Source organism: Rhinolophus sinicus, chromosome 18, assembly GCF_057876585.1.
Source record: "Rhinolophus sinicus isolate RSI-liver-muscle chromosome 18, RSI-T2T, whole genome shotgun sequence".
NCBI lineage: Eukaryota > Metazoa > Chordata > Mammalia > Chiroptera > Rhinolophidae > Rhinolophus > Rhinolophus sinicus.
In genome coordinates this window covers 34,588,246-34,607,436 of record NC_142518.1, presented here as the reverse complement: position 1 = coordinate 34,607,436, position 19,191 = coordinate 34,588,246, and the positions used below count along the sequence as shown (strand labels likewise).

General features: G+C 40.7%; 2 pseudogenes; both read right to left on the bottom strand.

The window, feature by feature from the left end:
* Positions 1-9,058: 9,058 nt before the first annotated feature.
* Positions 9,059-14,559, bottom strand: LOC141566992 (ubinuclein-1-like; annotated as a pseudogene).
* Positions 14,560-14,572: 13 nt separating this feature from the next.
* Positions 14,573-18,030, bottom strand: LOC109438361 (ubinuclein-1-like; annotated as a pseudogene).
* Positions 18,031-19,191: the final 1,161 nt, after the last annotated feature.

The window sequence follows — 19,191 nt, the reverse complement described above, 5'->3', positions numbered from 1 at the left end:
CATTTGGTCTTTTTCCTTTCTGAGATTATAACCAGGATACAGAGACAGATCTTGGGGTGTGTGTGTGTGTGTGTGTGTGTGTGTGTGTGTGTGTGTGTTTGGAGGTGGGTGAGGGCTCTCATTAAGAAAAATATCTACAGTTAGATTTTAGTGTGACTATTTAGAAGGAAACCCAATTTGAAGTATTTATTAAGAATGTCCACAGCCACTCCACTAGCACCCTACAGGAGGGAAAGTGTGATGAAGAGTATGTCGCAGTGGGAAGAGACAGTGGTCTTAGCTGATTGGAATTATACAGTCTGACTGGCATGAATTGAGTGTGCCCCCCCCTCCACCCGCCAATTCATATGTTGAAATCCTAACCACCAGCATGATGGTATTAGGAGGTGGGGCCTTTGGGAGGTGATTAGATCATGAGGGTGGAAACTTCATGAATAGGATTAGTGCCCTTATAAGAAGAGACACCAGCGAGCTCTCTCTCTGCTCTCCAACATGTGAGGCTACAACAAGAAGGCAGCCATCTGCAAACCAGGAAGTGGACCCTCACCAGACACCAGATCTGCCTACACCTTGGTCTTGAACCTCCCAGCTTCCAGCACTGTGAGAAATAAATGTTTGTTGTCTAAACCACCCAGTCTGTGGTACTTTGTTATAGCAGCCTGAACTGAGACACTGACTTTCATAAATTTTACAGAAACACCTGAATATGTGAACACATAGCTAGGACTCCTCCCCAAAGCCTTAGAACGTGCCCATGAAGTGAGGGACGCTGTAAGCTTCACAGTAAAACCACATCTGCCAGGTTAGAGAAGTCCCACCTGTAGCAACCCTGACAGATTGCTCCTGCATGTGGCCTCTTACATTTCCATGTGGATTTTGCTAGTTCTCTCATAGAGGTCAACTGTATTCTCAAGCCTCCCCATATAAGTGTTACAGAAGAAGCCAAATGTGTTAAATGACTAAATAATTGACACTTTAAAACCTTATTTTTACCAGTCCAATGACCATTTAATCTTTCCCCTTATTTTCTATTTCTTTAATACTGTACCTGGTTGGAGTACTGTAGGGAGGGAGGGATTGGGATAAAGGTTCTCTAAAAGGGGCATAAGAGATTACAGATGCTATGCTAAGACATAGTTGCCTCTTTCTAAATGCTTGTGGCTTTAAGGAGCTGCCCAAGGAGACATGCTATCTATAGCCAAGTGATCTTTCATTACCTCTGGCAGACTTTATGAATTATCATCCAGAAGTGGGTAACATGGAAGGAAGTGACAGACTGATATTCATTCTCTCTATACAAGATGTGTCAAGAAGAAATGGGTTTAGATAGTAGCAAGAGATTGGGGTTAGATATAAGGGAAAACAATTTTATTTTGAGGAAGTATAGACTATTAAAGCAATTGTGGATCTATCTTTCTTGTAGCTCTTAGTGGATCATCAGATTCTCATCTTTCTGAGACAATTTAAGACACAGGTTTATCTCATGTTAGGAGACTAATCAAAATTACTGTTCAAGATTCCTTCCAGTTGAGATAACATTAAGTATGGGTTTACCTTATTTAAAGCAAATCCGATATCCTAAATTCAATTTAAAAAGGGTTTCAAGGTGATGGACAAGGGGGAAGAAACAACAGAAATTCATTTTGTCACAGTTCTGGAGGCTACAAATCCAAGATCCACTGTCAGCAGGTTTGGTTCCCTCTGAGGACTTTCTCCTTGGCTTGCACATGGCTGTCTTCTACCTGTGTCTTTCACATGGCCTTTCCTCTGTCCTGCTGTTTGGTTTTGTAAATAAAGCTTTAATGGAACATAGCCACATCACCCATTTGTTTATGTTGTCTATGGCTGCTTTTGTGTAACAATGGCAGAGCTCAAGAGTTGCCACAGACACCATATGGCCTGTAAAGCCTAAGACATTTGCTCTCTGGCCCTTTATGAATAAAGCTTGCCGACTCTTGGTTTCTATTATGATTAGATTTACATAAATTTAATTACACACATAGTGTTTGATATGAGATACAGTTTGGTTTTACTCAGTTGCATAGTTCATGAAGTATTTAATTGGGGTACATTTTATAGGTTGAAGATTAAATTTTCACATTAGTGAAAAATCTAAATAAATAGTCCTCTCACAACGTCTGTCCTTTTCTAGTTACGGCAGCTCAATGTTGTGCTAACTAAATAATCGACACAAAGTATTTTATGTTGAATCAGATTATGTGGACATATAACAATGCTAGGATTCTGTGATTGGTTTCAGGAAGTACTCACATGCCATTCTTACCATAAATGAAGTAAATGGTTTAGATTATGGCATTGCTGACATGGTAAACTGCTTTAAACCAGAAGATGATTTGACACTAGACTGTACCACCTATTGCTCCATTTTCTATTTTGCTAATGTATCACCTTAAATTTTTTATGTTACTTTGTCAGCTTTTTTATCTGCATTGCAGTATGCTTCCTGACATCTGCCTGAGTAGAATATTCAAATTGCCTTTTCATTTTGTTTATTGCTATATCCTTAGAGTTTAGAACAGTGCCCGGAACCTAATAGGTACTTGATAAATGTCTGTTGAATAAACGAATTAGTAAAATAGTGAATAGTGACTTCCCTTCCATTTTCTCAACCATGGGATCTGTGTGAATGATTGCATGTATGTACATAGATGTGGCAGAGAGCGCCAAGAGAAAGGTCACATTTAATCCCAAATTAATGGAGCATGGGGAAGAACCTCCAGAAATCCACAAATTACCTGAAGCTGTTCAGATTAATGAAAGGAATGATTGGATAGTAGCTAGGTTGACCAGGTTTAAAGTCAATCTTTACCGCTAACCATTTGGGCAAGTATTTAACCTCTCTCAGCTTCAGTTGTATCATCTGTAAGATGGAGGAGGGTGTGTGTGTGTGAAATAAACAAAATAAATAATCATTGAGAAAAAGTATATAGCACTCTATGATTAAAAAATTTATTTACGTGTATTACTTCTGAATCCTGGGAGGCAGCCAGGGCAAGTAAATAGATGTGACAGAACACAAAACCTTTTTTGTGGTTGTTGTTAATCGTAGTCCCTCACTGGATTCTAAGGAGGGTGGGTCCCAGAAGTGGAGGGCCTTTAGTATGCTGAGCAGGTGATGGGGGACAAGTTTGGACTTGTGTCAGGGCTAGACTGACTGCTTTATATAAGAATCAGCCAATACTAAGAACAGGGCAAAAACCTGGAGCAGAAGGTGGGAGAAGCTGAAGAAGGCAGGTGGCAGAGACCTGCTTGTGGACGTCAGGAAGAGGCATTCTTGTGGCGAGATGAGCAAGTGGGGCATGGAAAAGAGAACTAGCAAGAAGGATTGAAGTTGCTCTGCCAGGTGTGATGTAACCCCTTCCGACATCTACCTCAGATAATTCACATTGCCTCTGAATGCTTTGGCCCAATGAAATTATATCAGGAGAACAGAAAGAGGTGAGGACCCCGTGTGGAGGCTACCAGAAGGGAGGGGACAGCCAACATTTTGGTCACGTGATGGGTAAAGGAGAACTAATGCTCAATTCAAGCAGGGCCGTGGCCCAGAAAGGGTGGCCAGCATGCACAGCTCCACCTATTCTTATACTTACTTCTTAGGATATAGTATTGCTCATTTCCCCCTGAATGTCATGGAAAGGGCTGCTCTAGACTGAATGTTTGTGTCCCCCTAAAATTCATATGTTGAAATCTAATCCCCAAGGTGATGGTATTATGAGGTGGGGCCTTTGGGAGGTATTAGGTTAGTGCAAAAGTAATTGCGGTTTAAAAGGTTAAAAATAATTGCAAAAACTGCAATTACTTTTGCACCAACCTAATAATCTGGTCCTCATAGCAGAGCCCTCATGAATTGGATCAGTGCCCTTATAGAAGAGACCCCAGACAGCTCCCCAGCCCCTTCCACCATGTGAAGATGGGCATTTATGAATCAGGAAGTGGGCTTTCACCAGGTACCGAATCTGTGGGTGTCTTGATCTTAGACTTCCCAGTCTCCAGACTTGTGAAAATAAATGTCTGTTGTTTGTAAGCTATCAGGTCTGTGGTATTCTGTGATAGCGACCCAGACTAAGACAGGCTCTTATTTATTTATTTTAATCTCTCATCAGTTTATTATAATGAGACACTCTACTGCCTTGCACTCAGTAATTGCTTTTAGCAGGAGAACCTTCCTTGGCCTGATGAAATAGTCATCATGTTAAGCGATTAGGGTTGGAATTGAAGAAATCTAGAGCCCTTGCTTAGCACTTTGACTTAGCAATTAATTTTTTGATTTTGCACACTTAGGTAAACTGGAAAAGCACTTTGAACTCACTTTTGGATAATTAGCAGAAAGAATAAATGGCTTTGCAAGTTACAATGTGGTATGATGCAAACTGGGCAAATAAGAACAAAAATCAATACTTTCATATTCATACAAACCTCTGCCACAAAGAATTTTCATTTAATTTAATGTGATAACTCTGGGTAATTATGTGATATGATTATTCATACAACTTAATCAAACTCATATTTTGTAGCATCTCATACATAACTGCGATTGGAATATTTTAGGAAAGTCTATTATCTGAATTTAAAAATATCCATTGTATCTATTTATCAGCAAAGATGGAAAAATGTATCTTGGCTAGTTCTGTTTAGTCAGTTATTGCAACGGAAGGTGTTAGATAGTATCTAAGAAATACAATTATAAATAATGCAATGTGTACCTGCTTCTCATGCATACCCCCTGGTAAACATCCAGTGTAAATAAAGAAATAGAAATTGGGTCTAGAATGGATATAAAAATGCTTTAAAAGTAAAAGTTTGTCATGGACATTTAAAGACAAAAAAATCCTTTCTCCATTTTCTTTATTCTGTTAAATACATACATAAGTATTTTTTGAGAGTATCTAATGCTTTTACTAGCCAGTATCTTATTCAGACATTTGCCATCTGAGATAGGAAGGTATAAATAGAACCAAAATAAAGGTGGAAAGGTCAGAGGTGATTTTAAAGGCTGGATGTGTTTGTTCTAAATAGCAGAACATGATTCCTGACATGTTTGGAAGAATCCACATATTCACTTTTAGACACTAAGCTTTGCTTATGCTCAGCCTCATTAAATGAAATTAATTCTCATGTGGACTTGGGGGTAGGCACCTTTCAAAAGCATATTCCCTTTTCAGTAGTTTAGAAGCTTTCATTTGCTTCACTTGGATTATCCATATTCTCTTTCGGCTCAGCAATTTCCAGCTCACTTTAGAAAGTCATTTCATCCTTGGGTAGAAGTGCATTTCCAGATATATTGGGCACTTTTGATCCCTGTTGGCTCAGAAGCCTTCTTTGAAGATCACAGTCAGTGAAAACATTTTTCTGTGGATGACAACAATTGAGAGAATTATGGGTAACTCTTAGAGCTGGTGAAATAAGCAGTTCATTTTTCAATTGGGGTGGTTCTCTTGCAGATTAGCAGATGGGTTGGCAGTCAAGATTAAGGGAACATATTGAGAATTGAAAAAAAAACTTAATTAACTTCACTTTCCTGTTGATGGACATTTAGGTTGTCTGCAGTTTTTCTACTGTTACAAATAATGTTGCAATGATACTTGTGGGTGTTCCCCTGAGACTACATAGAAGATTTTTCTCTAGAATATGTTCCCATAGGTAGAATTGCTGGGTCCAAGGGAATATATATCTTCAATTTTACTAGATATTATCACATTGCTCTCTAAAGTGCCTGTACCAATTTACACTCCCATCAGCAGGACATGAGAGATTCTGCTACTCTACATCCTTGCCCAAACTCAGTATCATCTGGATTTTTTATTTTTGCTGGTCCAATGGAGGTAAAATTGCATTTCATTACTGTTTTATTTTGTATTTCTCTGATGACTAGTCATATGGAGATCTTTATATATATTTATTGGCCTTCAAGCTTCCTTTTCTGTGAGTTACCAATTCATATTCTGTTGGCTTGGTTCCCCTGCCCCCACCCCCACTGATTTATAGGAGCTTCTTGAAAATTATTCTTTGTAATTTTATTTCTTGCAAATAGTATCTCCTAGTCCATCAATTTACTTTTTCACCTTATCTTTTGGTGCATCTTATAGCTCAGAAGTATATAATTATATGTAGTTGAATTTATTGGTCTCACCTTTTGTATTGTAACCAATCCTTCCCTGCCCCATGGCCATGAACATATTTTTCTAAATTTGGTACGTAAATGTGTAAAGCTTTGTTTTTCACAACTGGAATTTATTTTTGTTTATTGTGTATATTAGTTCTCTATTGCTGTGTAACAAATTACCACAAACATGGAAGCTTGTAACAGCACAAATTTATCAGCTCACAGTTCTGTAGGTCAAAAGTCTGGCACAACAGCTGAGTTCTCTAATGAGGCTCTCACAAGGTTGAGATCTAGTTGTTGACTGTGTGGTCATCTGGAAAATCGAGCCCTCTTCCAAGCTAACATGGTTGTGGCAGAATTTAGTTGCTTGCAGCTATAGGACTGAAGTGCCCATTTCCTTGAGGGCTATTAGCCAGAGGCTGCTGTCATTTCCTACAGGCCATCCCCATTCCTTGCCACATTGTCCCTCTATCTTCAAACCAAGAAATGAAGAATCTCCCATGTGTGGAATCTGATGCTTCAAAGGTCCCTGATACTGAATCTCTTCAGGAAGAGTTCCATCCCTTTTAAGAGCTCCCTGAATAGGTCAGGCCCACCCAGGATAATCTCCCTATCTTCTATTTAATTTGTTTTCAATTACAATTCACATAAAAGATTAGTTTCAGGTATACAACGTAGTGATTAGACGTTTATTTAACTTACAAAGTGATCACCCCAACAAATCTAGTACCCATCTGACACCATACATAGTTATTACAATTTACTGACTATATTGCTTATGCTATACCCTACATCCCCATGACTACTGTGTAATAACCAATTTGTATTTCTTAATCCCTTCCCCCTTTTCACCCACTCCCAATCTGCCTCCCATCTGGCAACCATCAGTTTCTTCTCTATATCTATGAGTCTCTTTTTTGTTTTGTTTTTTCATTTATTTTGTTCTTTAGATTCTATGTGTAAGTAAGATCATATGGTATTTGTCTTTCTCTGTCTGACTTACTCTACTCAGCACAATACCTTCTAGGTCCATCCATGTTGTTGTATGTGGCAAGATTTCAATTTTTTTTAGCTGACTAATATTCTATTGTATATATGTACCACCTCTTCTTAATCTACTCATCCATTCAGGGACACCCAAGTTACCTCCATATCTTGGCTATTGTAAACAATGCTGCAATGAACATATGGATGCACATGACCCTTCAAAGTAGTGTTATGGGTTTCTTCAGATAAATACCAGGAAGTGAGACAACTGGGTCCTTCTTTCTCTTTTGTTATAGCCTTTGTTTTAAAGTCTATTTTGTCAGGTATAACTATTGCTACCCCAGCATTTTTGTTTGTTTCTATTTTCATGAAATATCTTTTTCAATCCCTTTACTTTCAGTCTGTGGGTGTCTTTTGATCTGAAGTGAGTCTCTTGTAGGCAGCATATGTATAGGTCTTTTTTTCTTATCCGTTCAGCCCTCCTATGTCTTTTGATTAGAGCATTTCATCCATTTACATTTAAAGTAATTGTTGATAGATATGTACTTATTGCCATTTTATTATTCATACTTTTTAATCTTTTTTATTTTTTCTTCTCCTTCTTAAAGAAGTCATTCTAACATTCCTTGTGATTTGGGTTTGGTGGTAATGAACTCTTTTAGCTTTTTCTTATCTGGAAAGCTCTGTTTCTGTCCTTTGATTCTTTTTTTTATTTAATTTATTGGGATGACAATTGTTAGTGAAATTACATAGATTTCAGGTGTACAATTCTGTATTACATCATCTATAAATCCCATTGTGTGTTCACCACTCAGTGTCCTTTGATTCTAAATGATAGCTTTGCTGGATAGAGTAATCTTGGTTGTGGCTCCTCGCTTTTTATTACTTTGAATATTTGTGCCAATCCCTTCTTGCCTGCAAAGTTTCTGTTGAGAAATCAGCTGACAGTTTTATGGGAGCTCCCTTGGAGGTAACTAACTGCTTCTCTCTGCTGCTTTAATATTATGTTTGTTTTTAACCTTTGGCATTTTAATTACGATGTGTCTTTGTGTGGGCCTCTTCAGATTCATCTTGTTTGGGACTCTGCGCTTTCTGGGCTTGTGTGTCTATGTTCTTTGTCAGGTTAGGGAAGTTTTCCATCATTATTTCTTCAAATAGGTTTTCAATTCCTTGTGCTCCCACTTCCCCTTCTGGTACCCCTATGATGTGAGTATTCATATTCTGATTTTGTCCCAGAGGCCCCTTAAACTGTCCTCATTTTTTTGGATTCTTTTTTCTTTTTGCTGTTCTGATTGGGTTTTTCTGCTACCTCATCTTCTAAATTGCTGATTCAAACTTCTGCTTCAACTAATCTACTGTTGATTCCCTCTAGTGTATTCTTCATTTCAGTTATTGTGTTCTTCATTTCTGACTTTTTAAAAAATGTTTTCTATCTCTATTTTTGTGTTTTCTATTTCTTTGTTGACGTTCTCCTTGAGGTCATTGAGCATCCGTATAACCAATGTTTTGAACTCTGTGTATGTCAGATTGCTTATTTCTAATGTATTTAGTTCTTTTTCTGAATCTTTGTTCTGTTCTTTCATTGGGACATGTTTCTTTGTCTCCCCATTTTGGCTGCCTCCCTGTATTTGTTTCTATATATGATGTAGAGCTGCTATGTCTCACAGTCTTAGTAGAGTGGCTTTATGTCATAGGTGTCCTGTGGGGTCCAGTGGTGCAGTCTCCCTGGTCATCAGAGACGGATCCTCCAGGTGTGTCCCTTGTGTGGGCTGTGTGCCCTCCTCTTGTAGTTGAGCCTTGGTTACTGTTTGCAGATCAGTGGGAGGGATTGACCCTCAGGCTCATTGGTTGTGACAACTGGCTGTGATTTTGGTGGAATAGCTGTGGTGCAGGAACTGACCCTACAGAGCAGGATTCACTTTAGCAGAGCTCTGGTGCCTGCCCAGTCTACCCTTTGGGTGTCTCATCTGCAGAGGTGGTGCTCCAGCTTGGTCCGAAGCTGATCACCAGGTACGCCGGCTCTGAGACCTCCTGGGAGGGGCCCCACCACAGGCCAAGTTCAGTTGCAGCCTGTGCCTGGCCTGGGGCCACCTGACATGAGCCACAAAGCAATCCATGGATGGCCACTACCTGCACTGGGCTTGGAGTTTCCTGGGACAGGCTAAGCCTCAAACTGAGGTTACCAATACCAGTCTTAGGGTGACTCAGCAAGAGGTGCGGGTCACACAGAGGCAGATGGTGCTTGTTTGGGGTTTGTGAACCTTTGGGAGATTTTAGGAAAGTAATAGCATAAACCAAGACAGGCCGTTGGAAAAGCCACTAGGCGTGGCTTGTGTGGTCCCACAAGTTGGGCCAGGCAGGGTCTGGAATCACCAAGGCAAAACAAGTGGTGTTGTCCAGGTTGATGGAGACTTAGGTATGACGGCAGCCTGCATCTGTATGCTGGGAGGGAGGGCTTAACAAATAAACAATGGCTTTTGCCAGCACTTCTGTCCAGTAGAAAGCTGCCCCTCCAGCCCTCGATCTGAGGCCAGGCAGTTCAGCTCCTTCCTATATGTCCCTGGTGCCTTTTGAGCTGCTTCTTCAGTGCTGGAGCTCAGAGCGAGTGAGTTCATCAGCAAATAACTCCATTGGCGGCCCTTTAAGAGGAACATCTGGGACTCCAGCCACCCTCCATCTTACTCATCCACAATCTCTTCTCATTTTCACAGCCAGAAGTTGAGGGGACTTCTCTTTCTGGCACTAGAACCCTGGGCTGGAGAACCTAGGGTGGGGTTGGAACCCTTTGCTTTTCAGGGGGTACCTCCACAGCCAAGATATCCCTCCTGATTTTTAACTGCCACATGTAGTTGTGGGACTAGCCCATTCTGCATCTCTGCTCCTTCCTTTCAGTCTTGAGGTGGCTTCTTCTGTATATCCTTAGTTATAGGACTTCTGTTTAGGTAGATTTCAGGTGATTCTCGATAATGGTTTTTCTATAATTTAGTTGTAATTTTGATATGCTCATGATAGGAGGCAAGCACAGCGTTTACCTACTTCACCATCTTGACTGGAAAAAAACATAATCTCCCCATCTTAAGGTCAGATTTGGGATCTTAATTACAGCTGCAAAACTTCACAATATTACCTAGATTAGTACTTGATTGCATAACTGGGAGGTGTGTATTATGGGCCTATAATCTTGGGAACCATTTTAGAATTTTGCCTACCACATGGTGTAAAGTAAGGGTCCATATTTCTTTCCACCTGGATCACCATTTTATTTTTACTTTGGAAAATTTAAAACACATACAAAAGTAGAAAAAATAATTTCATGAATCTATGTTCCCAGCAGCCAGTTTTTATGATTCCACATGGCCAATCTTGTTTTATCTATGTTCCAACTTTCTTCTCCCCACCCTTTAGATTATTTTTCAGGAAATTCAAGACATACCAGTTCATGTGTAAATGCTTCTGTATGTATCTTTAAAGACAATAACATGTCCTTCCATGTCCTTAGGGACGCTTCCATACCCTCAGGGATGCATTACCATCCCAGCATTAATATGTGGCCATACATGCACAGAGTATTACCAACCCAGGAAACACACCTGAGCTTTGGTGTCTGGACTTTGTATTGGGGTTTCATTAAGTAGGCACGATTGATTGAATCATCACCCATGTGGTTGAACTCAGTCTCCATCCCCTCTCTGCTCCCAGAAGTCAGGCTAATATCATGTGGCTCATAGCCCCAACTCTCTAATCATGTGGTTGGTCTTTCTGGCCTGGACAGCCTCTATCCTGAGTCATTTTAGTAGCATAAACTATAGGGTGTGGTCTGAAAGACCCACAATAAATAACAAAGACACTCCTATAACTTTGGAAATTTCAAAGGTTTAGAGATTACCTCCCAGGAACAGGGATAAAGGCCAAAGAAATTCTTTTTTTACCTTCCTTCCTTCCTTCCTTCCTTCCTTCCTTCCTTCCTTCCTTCCTTCCTTCCTTCTTTCCTTCCTCCTTCCCTCCCTCCCTCCCTCCCTCCTTTCCTTCCTTCCTAACCACAATATCATTATCACACCTAAAAAATAAAGCAAGTCCTTATTTTCATCAAATATCAAATAAATGTTTTATTTCCCCCCCCATTATTTCATTAAAAACAAACAAACAAAAAATCCCCAGTTGATTTCTACAAATCAGTATCCTAACAAGCTTTACACATTGCACTTGGTTGATATGTATCTTAAATTTCTTTTAGCTTATAGGTTCCCCTTTCCTGTTTTTTTGTGTGGTTTTTTTTGCAACTTATTGGTGGAAGAAAATGAGTCATTTGTTCTATAGAGTCTACCACATTATGGATTTTGCATAAGTTGCATATCCATGAAATTCACCCAGGTAGTGTTTACACTTGACATATTTTAATTCACTTAGCTAGAGAAGACAGTTGAAACACATCTTGTGGTACAAATTTCACAGGCACAAGCAAATACTCTAAAGACCTTTGTGAAATAGTCACTAGTTTAGTGAACAGCTTGGTGACTTGGGAACTCTAGACTATCTATTCTAGTCTGTCCTTGATCCGTCCTACAAGCTTAACTTCATGTCACCCTTATGTTAATGTATACTCCAGTGCTTGGAAAGGTCTAGGTTGTCAAGGCCTGTTCTATATGACAGACACTTCATAGAATTCTGTCACTATAGCCCTGCTTAAGGGGATTTCTAAGAATAAAACAAACTGGCCTATCTGTGACTTCCCATAAAGAGATGAAGATTTGACCAAACAAAGGCTTTTTTTTTTGGGGGGTGGGAGTCCACTTGTATGAATTCTGGAAAATCAAAACTGGAATTCTGGCTAGATTGGGAATTGGGTGTTCTGGGCCTAGATGAGCTTCAAGTCAGGATGGCACACATTTACAGAATTCAACTGTCAAAAGCTCAACTGAATAAAACTGGCTCTGTCTTAAAAACAGACAGTCTTTTTAAAAAGGTCTTTGAGAAGTATTCAGAGGGCTAAAATCGATGTGATTTATCTAATTCTGCTCCACCATAAAAGCATTGAAATTATGTCTTCCTTTAATATGGCATGCCATGAACAGTCCTGTCCTATCTAATGCATTTATGGTAATGGTGAAAACTGAGCCCAAGATAAGTTCCTTTAAAAATCCTATCACAGTTATCTTAAGATTGATGTACTACATGTCTTTTGTCTAAAAGAGCTTCATTGTCATGTTCAGAGGGAAAATTTATCCTCACAATGAGTATACATTAAATGATCTTAATATATTTTTAAAGAGACAAGGCTAAGGCTCACTGCTATGGCTTTAGTCCAGGTTTTTTTCCTGTTGACCACACTGAGGATGGATGTACACCATGACCATTCCATGGATCCTCTTATGGCCAGCAGGAGCCCTTGGTCAGTGAGGCTCCATGAGGTACTCTGACCAAATGCCAAGGTTTTTGGCAGATTTAAAATGTAGGTATACAAACATTTTATACCATTTTATACCTGAGTTCCACAGAAACTGGAACTGAGAAACACATATGCTCCCATATTACAAACCCAGTACTCTCTCCATCCCAAGATCTGTCTCTCCATTAGCTGTCCAGCAACATAACTATGAAGCCCAGAGCACCAGGAAAGGTCCTTTTGAGGAACACAGGCTGTTAACTATGGTGGGCTTCAGGGATGAAGTCAGGATTTTGTTCCTCCCTGGCTCCCATCACTAGAATCTTTCCTTTACCACTAAAGCCAGCTTTTGGGGAACAGAAGATTTGTTTACTGTGGGCTTGGGACTGTCTTGTGGAGGGAGGCTCTATACTTAGGAGTAAGTTTTCAGGAGGAAATGGCGCTCTGAATTTTTATTCCTCCAGAACTGCTAGAAGCAACCCCATGTTGGGAGCTAGAGCCAAGAAGGGGAGCCTTGTAAGATAGCCCTGAAGAGTGGTAGAATGTCATTTTACCATGTGGCTCAGAGAAGAGGAAGATGAGGCTGGCATCGTATGAGATCTGTTTTGGGGGCTGGAGTGCCTCCTGAAGAGGCTGCCATGGAGGGATGGACACAGGAAGATTTTGGTTCTGGGAGGTCGTTGCCAAATGGAACTAGGTGGGGTGTGGGAGTGAAGCTTTATGCTCTTCAGTGCCTGCATACAAGACTGACTTGGTCTGGGCTCTGAGGTGTCACAATTTAGACTGTTGTTCTGGAAAGCTTTGCTGAGGGGAACCTGGTAGGAGAGCTCTTTGTAGCCAGAACTCTTGGGATTTTTCTCCTCAGTCTGCTCCAGTGCCACTGTCTGTTCAGACAGATTATTGAGGGTGTGGTTACAGAGAGCTAGAGAGTGATGGTCCAGAGACTTAGGCTTTGGAAAATTCCCTTTTTAAGTTCATACATAAAGACTTGTGACTTTTATGTAAAGCAGTTGGGCTGCCAATTTGGCTGATAGGATGAGAACCTTTTTACAAGGCTTAGTCTGTGATTCCTTCACCTTGACTTTGAAGGAGCCATTACTTTCTTCTTGGTCAGTATCCATGTCAGGGACCCATAGTGCGGTCTGCTCTCCTTTCACAGAGACCTGATCTGTACTCAGCTTTGGGACCACAGAGTTTGGACTTGAGTATCTAGAAAAGCTTTCGTGCAGTCCTGCCCAGTCTGGCTCTTGTTTCTTTCCAAATCATAGTCTTCCAGTTTCATCATAACCGCCTGACAGCATCTTCCTGATTTCAGCATTCCATTGCAATTTCTTACAGCCTCTGCTCCCCTTTTCTTCTTCCTTACTCAAACACATCTATTCTCTCGGCTCCTTGTCTTTCTCCTCTTCCAGCATCTCTGCAATCTTTGCTTGTGTGTGTACGTGGCATTCTTCCTGGTACTTGGCCATCTGCCCTGGCAGTGCCCCGCCAATAGCTTCTTTAAGTTTCTATAGAGTCTCCTTCAGATGCACCCCTTCAGCTCCCAGAGATGAAATTTTTGAGCAAATGTGACCAGGGTTTCCTTGCTGCAGGGCAGGAATGAAGTCAGATGGCCATGCACCTCAGATCAGACCTGGCTGTCTGGCTTCTAGGTTTGTACCTCCATCATGCCCAATTGGATACCCCTTATATCCTGGGTGGAAAACTTCTGTTCACACTCTCCCTTAGCCTGAACCAGCTCTTCATTTTGTGCATTTCCAGGGGCACTAGCAGACCTTCAAGGATGGAAGAGAACTGTCTGAATTCCTGGTCCAATCCCACTCCACAGTAATCTCTGATATCATCTATATCACAGAAGGGTCTTCCTTTGGGAGACTCAGTGAGCAGCTGTTTCAAGTCCAAATCAGTCAGAGGGACCATGGCAGTGACCTCGTGAAGCAAACTCTTGTCAGAAGCAGAGCAGAAGCTTGAAGCAAGGGTGGGAGGGGTTTCCCCATTCCCACAGGCTTATGCTCCTCGTGTCTGTTTTTCCTGGACTTATTTTTCTTTCTGAAATTTCATGCATATCATGTAGAGCCTTAAGAGTATTTATTATTGTCCTTCTCTTTACCAGCACTGAAAGCTCTGAAGCCACTTTGGGAAAACCTGTGCTTTGTTCATTTCTTCTCACTGTTGAAAGTGTCATCTTTTTTTATTTTTTCTCTTCTCACCACCTTCCTTCAACTTCTTTGGTGATTTTTCTTCTTTAATGAAGATATTGTCAGATTCTGATGTTTGTCATCACTGCAAGGTTCTCAAGTGAATGTAAAATCCTCAATGCTTGGAGGTCAGAGTAGCAGGAAAAAGCTCATCAGATGCTTCAAGTCAAAACCAGTCGGTGGAAGAGTCAGATTTATCATACTTAACCCCCACACCAATCAAGTCCTGTGTTGAGTCTTTTCTATGATTCTTTCCACCCTTGTTTCAGGATGAAGACCTCCCACTTTTTCCTGTGCACTCTTCACCAGCTGTGGGTAGAAGAATGCTGGGCAGCGCTCTCTGTGTGAGTAAAAGCAGTGAGTGTAATCTGAACAGTTTAGCCAGCTTAGGATCTCAATGCTCATCTGCTCTCCCAACCTCCACTTGCCCAGATTTCTTTAAAAATGTGGGATTTGGAGGGTCTGGGAGAGAGGTGAAGTGGATCCTAGGGGTGTTTCTGACATGACTACAAATAAGTCTTGGCAATTGTTAATGTTTGGCTTCTTTGTCACAAGTGTGATAGCACTGTGAGCTGAAAATGTTCCATCGCTAGCGGGATGGGCCAGATGCAGCGGCCGCAGCTCTAGTTATCAACTAGGCCTTGAAGCAAGTCTATCAACAGTGGCCCATGCAGTTCCACGGTCCATGTCCACAGATCAAAAATCTCCTGTGAGAGTCAGGAAAGAGGAGAAATATCAACTCAAAGCCTGTGAAACATCTCAGGTGACAGCACGGTGGCTTGTAGTTAATGCCCAAGAGAACTTAGAGATCTGGCTTTTCCAAAACCTGTCATTAGAAAAAAAAAAATCTTCAAATATATGGTGATGGAAGGAGAACTGACTCTGGGTGGTGAACACACAATGGGATTTATAGATGATGTAATACAGAATTGTACACCTGAAATCTATAATTTTACTAACAATTGTCACCCCAATAAATTTAAAAAAATAAATTAAAAAGAAAAAAGAAAAAAAATGAGCAAAAGATCTAAGCGGACACCCACCAAAGAAGATATACAAATGGAAAATTAGCATATGAAAAGATGGTCAACATCATATGTCATTAGGGAATTGCAAATAAAAACAATAGGGAGACACCACTGCACACCTATTGTGAATGGCCGAAATCCAGAACATTGGCAGCACCAAATGCTGGTGAGGAGGTGGAGCAACAGGAACTCTCATTCATTGTTGGTGGAAATGCAAAATGGTCCAGCCACTCTGGAAGACAGTTTGGCATTGCTTACATAATTAAATATACTCTTACCATGTGATCCAGCAATCACGCTTCTTGGTATTTATTCAGAGGAATTGAAAACTTACATCCACACAAAAGCCTGCACATGGATGTTTATGGTAGCTTTATTCATAATTGCCCAAACTTGGAAGCCACCAAGATGTCCTTCTGTAGGTGAATTGATAAATAAACTGTGGTACATCCTGACAGTGGATGTTACTCTGTACTAAAAAGAAATGAGCAATCAAGCCATGAAAAGACATGGAGGAAAAGACATACTTCTAAGTGAAAGAAGCCAATCTGAAAAGGCTACACACTGTCTGATTCCAGCAATAGTTTGTTCTAGAAAAGGCAAAACTATTGAGACAGTAAAAAGATCAATGGATGCCAGGGATTGGGGAGGAGAGAGGGATGAACAGGCGAAGCACAGAGGATTTTTACGGTGGTGAAACTATCCTGTGTGATACAGTAATGGTGGATACGTGTCATTCTACATTCTACAAAACCTATAGAATGTACAATACCAACAGTGAACCCTAGTGTGAACTGTGGACTTTAGTTAATAATAATGTATCAGTATTTGTTCATCAATTGTAATAAATGTACCAAACTAAACTAAGATGTAAATAAATAATAGGGGAAACTGGGTTGGTGGGGGAGAAGGGACATTTGGGAACCCTCTGTACTTTCTGATTGGTTTGTCTGTAAACCTAAAACTGCTCTAAAAAATAGTCTGTTAATTAAAAAAAGAGAAAGCACTCACACCATAGGAGAACAGAACTTCCACAAGGTGTCTAGCAGATGAGAGTGGCATCTGGAGTACAGAGGACAGCAGTCACTGAGCCCAGTGCCTAGAGGAGAGAAAAGGGAATGGGGCTTCTCTGGGCCATGCCCTGGGTGCACTGCACTAGACTGTTGACATTAAGGGAGAAGGGAGTGGGGTTTGGGGAGGAGGAGTTGCTTGTGGTCAGAAGTCCAAGGAGTAGGGAAGCAACCCTGCCCCCTTTTCTTTTCTTTTCTTTCTTTTTTTTTTTGTCCTCTTCTTAATAGATGTTATACCTTCACTGATCTCTTGGAGTATCCAAAACATAATTACTTTTAAGACTCTTTCTGTTCATAATATTGACTTCACTTGTATTGAGTTCATATCAGATTCTTTACTTTACTAGATGTTTTTTCCTCAGCATGAGATTTCTTAATATGTACTAGAATTTTTTTTTTCACGTTCATTTGGAGTGTCTTTTGCTTTCTCTTTGTTTTCCTTTTCCTTTGTTTTGTTTTCACTTACATTCTAACTTAGTCTGTTGAGCTGTTTGGCAGCTGCCTCAACTCAGCACTCCTTTAATAGCAGGAAATTGAATACAAGAGTCATGCACACCTTCTATTTCCTCGGTTTATTACTCCGTGTACTATTGAAGAACCATTGTGCTTCAATGTGAAAAGTGAAACCACTGCTTCCACGCTGAACCAGTGGTATCTGTTAGAATGTGTTTCTGCATCTGCTCAGACTTCTCTCTTACAAGGTCACCAGCCATGACTTTTTTACAGGCTGAGGCTTCTGTCTCTGTGTGCAGAGACTGCATTAAAATTTTTGTGAACTTGACCCATGTAGAAGTTTGGTGCAGGGCAATGACTTTCTTCTTATCTCTACCTGCTTCTTTTGTACCAACTAATCTAGAATCTTTGCTTTCATTTGCTTGGGACACAGGGAAAACTTTTATGCAGTGAAAGAGGAGGGCAAAGCAGAAATGCAGAGAGAAGCAAAACCTAAAGATGAGGACAGAGGAATTCATGAGTTCCCCATTTTCCTCAAGATCTGTTCTCTTCCCTTCCTAAAGTCTGATTGTTTAACTTTTCCTTCAATTCCAGGACACACCTCAGTATCCATATAATACATCTTCCATATATTTTTTGTATAAGCAAAAATGCACTGAGTCCAGTGTGTTTGTGATTCCTCTGCCAAGCACCACTGCATCCCACACTCTGGGAGTTCCTGCTCCCAGAACTCCTGCTTAGGAGTAGCAGCATTGGCTCTCACAGTGCAGTGGGAGAGTTTGGACATCTCTCAATACAAGGAAACTTTGACAGGAAAACAGGGTTTGGTCAGGAAAACAGAGCCACTCTATGTATTGCAGAAAGCTAAGAGCTTGAGAGTTTACACGACGTGGGGAAGCCGGGGGAGTGAGGGGTCTGAGGGCTGTTGCTGGAAGACTATAGAAATAGTCACTGGTGCTTCCTTTTAGCATGAAGCACTGGGTGTAGGAGGTGGTTCTCAGAAGTTCTCCAGGAAATTAGCACAATTTTCAAGTGTTTAGAAATGACCCAACCAACTTTCTCTTCAGCAGCAAAGTGGGAACTTGAGAAGTTTAGGAAGCTATGGTATTTGGCCACGATGACTGCAAAGTGGGAAATCATGGACAATTCTGACAGTGTGGAGTGCACAGAGAGCTCTGAGAAGACAGGGTTTGGAGAAAAGACCTTAGAAGTGGGTGGTAACCATGCAAAGTTAACAATTAAATCTAAGGACCTTTGAAGGTGTGAAAATTGTCATGTATTGAGAGCCAGAGGACTTTTCCTAAAGCGATATGGCTGAACCAGATGATCTCTGAAGTCCTTTCCAATTTTAAGGTATTATCAATCTTTAACATGGTCCAGGTAGTGTCCCCTGTAGACTCATCAAGAGCAAGGAAAACATGAAAGCTTGTAGAGCTGGACCACTCTTAGTAAAGTGACATGAGCCCCTTGGATACTGACCTGTGTTTGAGAAGGTCATGCTTAATGTTCAGCACAGTTTGTTTTTCTCATAACTTTCCTCATCAAGCCAACCTTGCCTCCAATCCAGAGCCATCTCCCATTGGTTCTGCCCCAGCTTACCTGCTCAGTGCTAGTCCATGAATGATATCGTTATACCCAGCTTGGCTGGAGGGTACAGAATCACTTTTGCCTCCTCTGTCTCCTTGAACAATTTGCTTAACCAAATGCACAAGGACCTGGGACAAAGATTCATGCCTCCTTCCCTTTTAAAATATTATTCCACCTTTTTCAAACCTCTTCTTCAGTTGACCTGTTTTACTCTCCTCCCTGCACTGAATATGTAAAATATTTCTTGTACATTACGAACTTTGTAAAAGATTTACTTGCCTTAGCCACATGATTTTCCAAATGTGTTAATTATGCATTACTCACATACTCTGAGCTTTTGCTGGTAATGTCGTTTTATTGG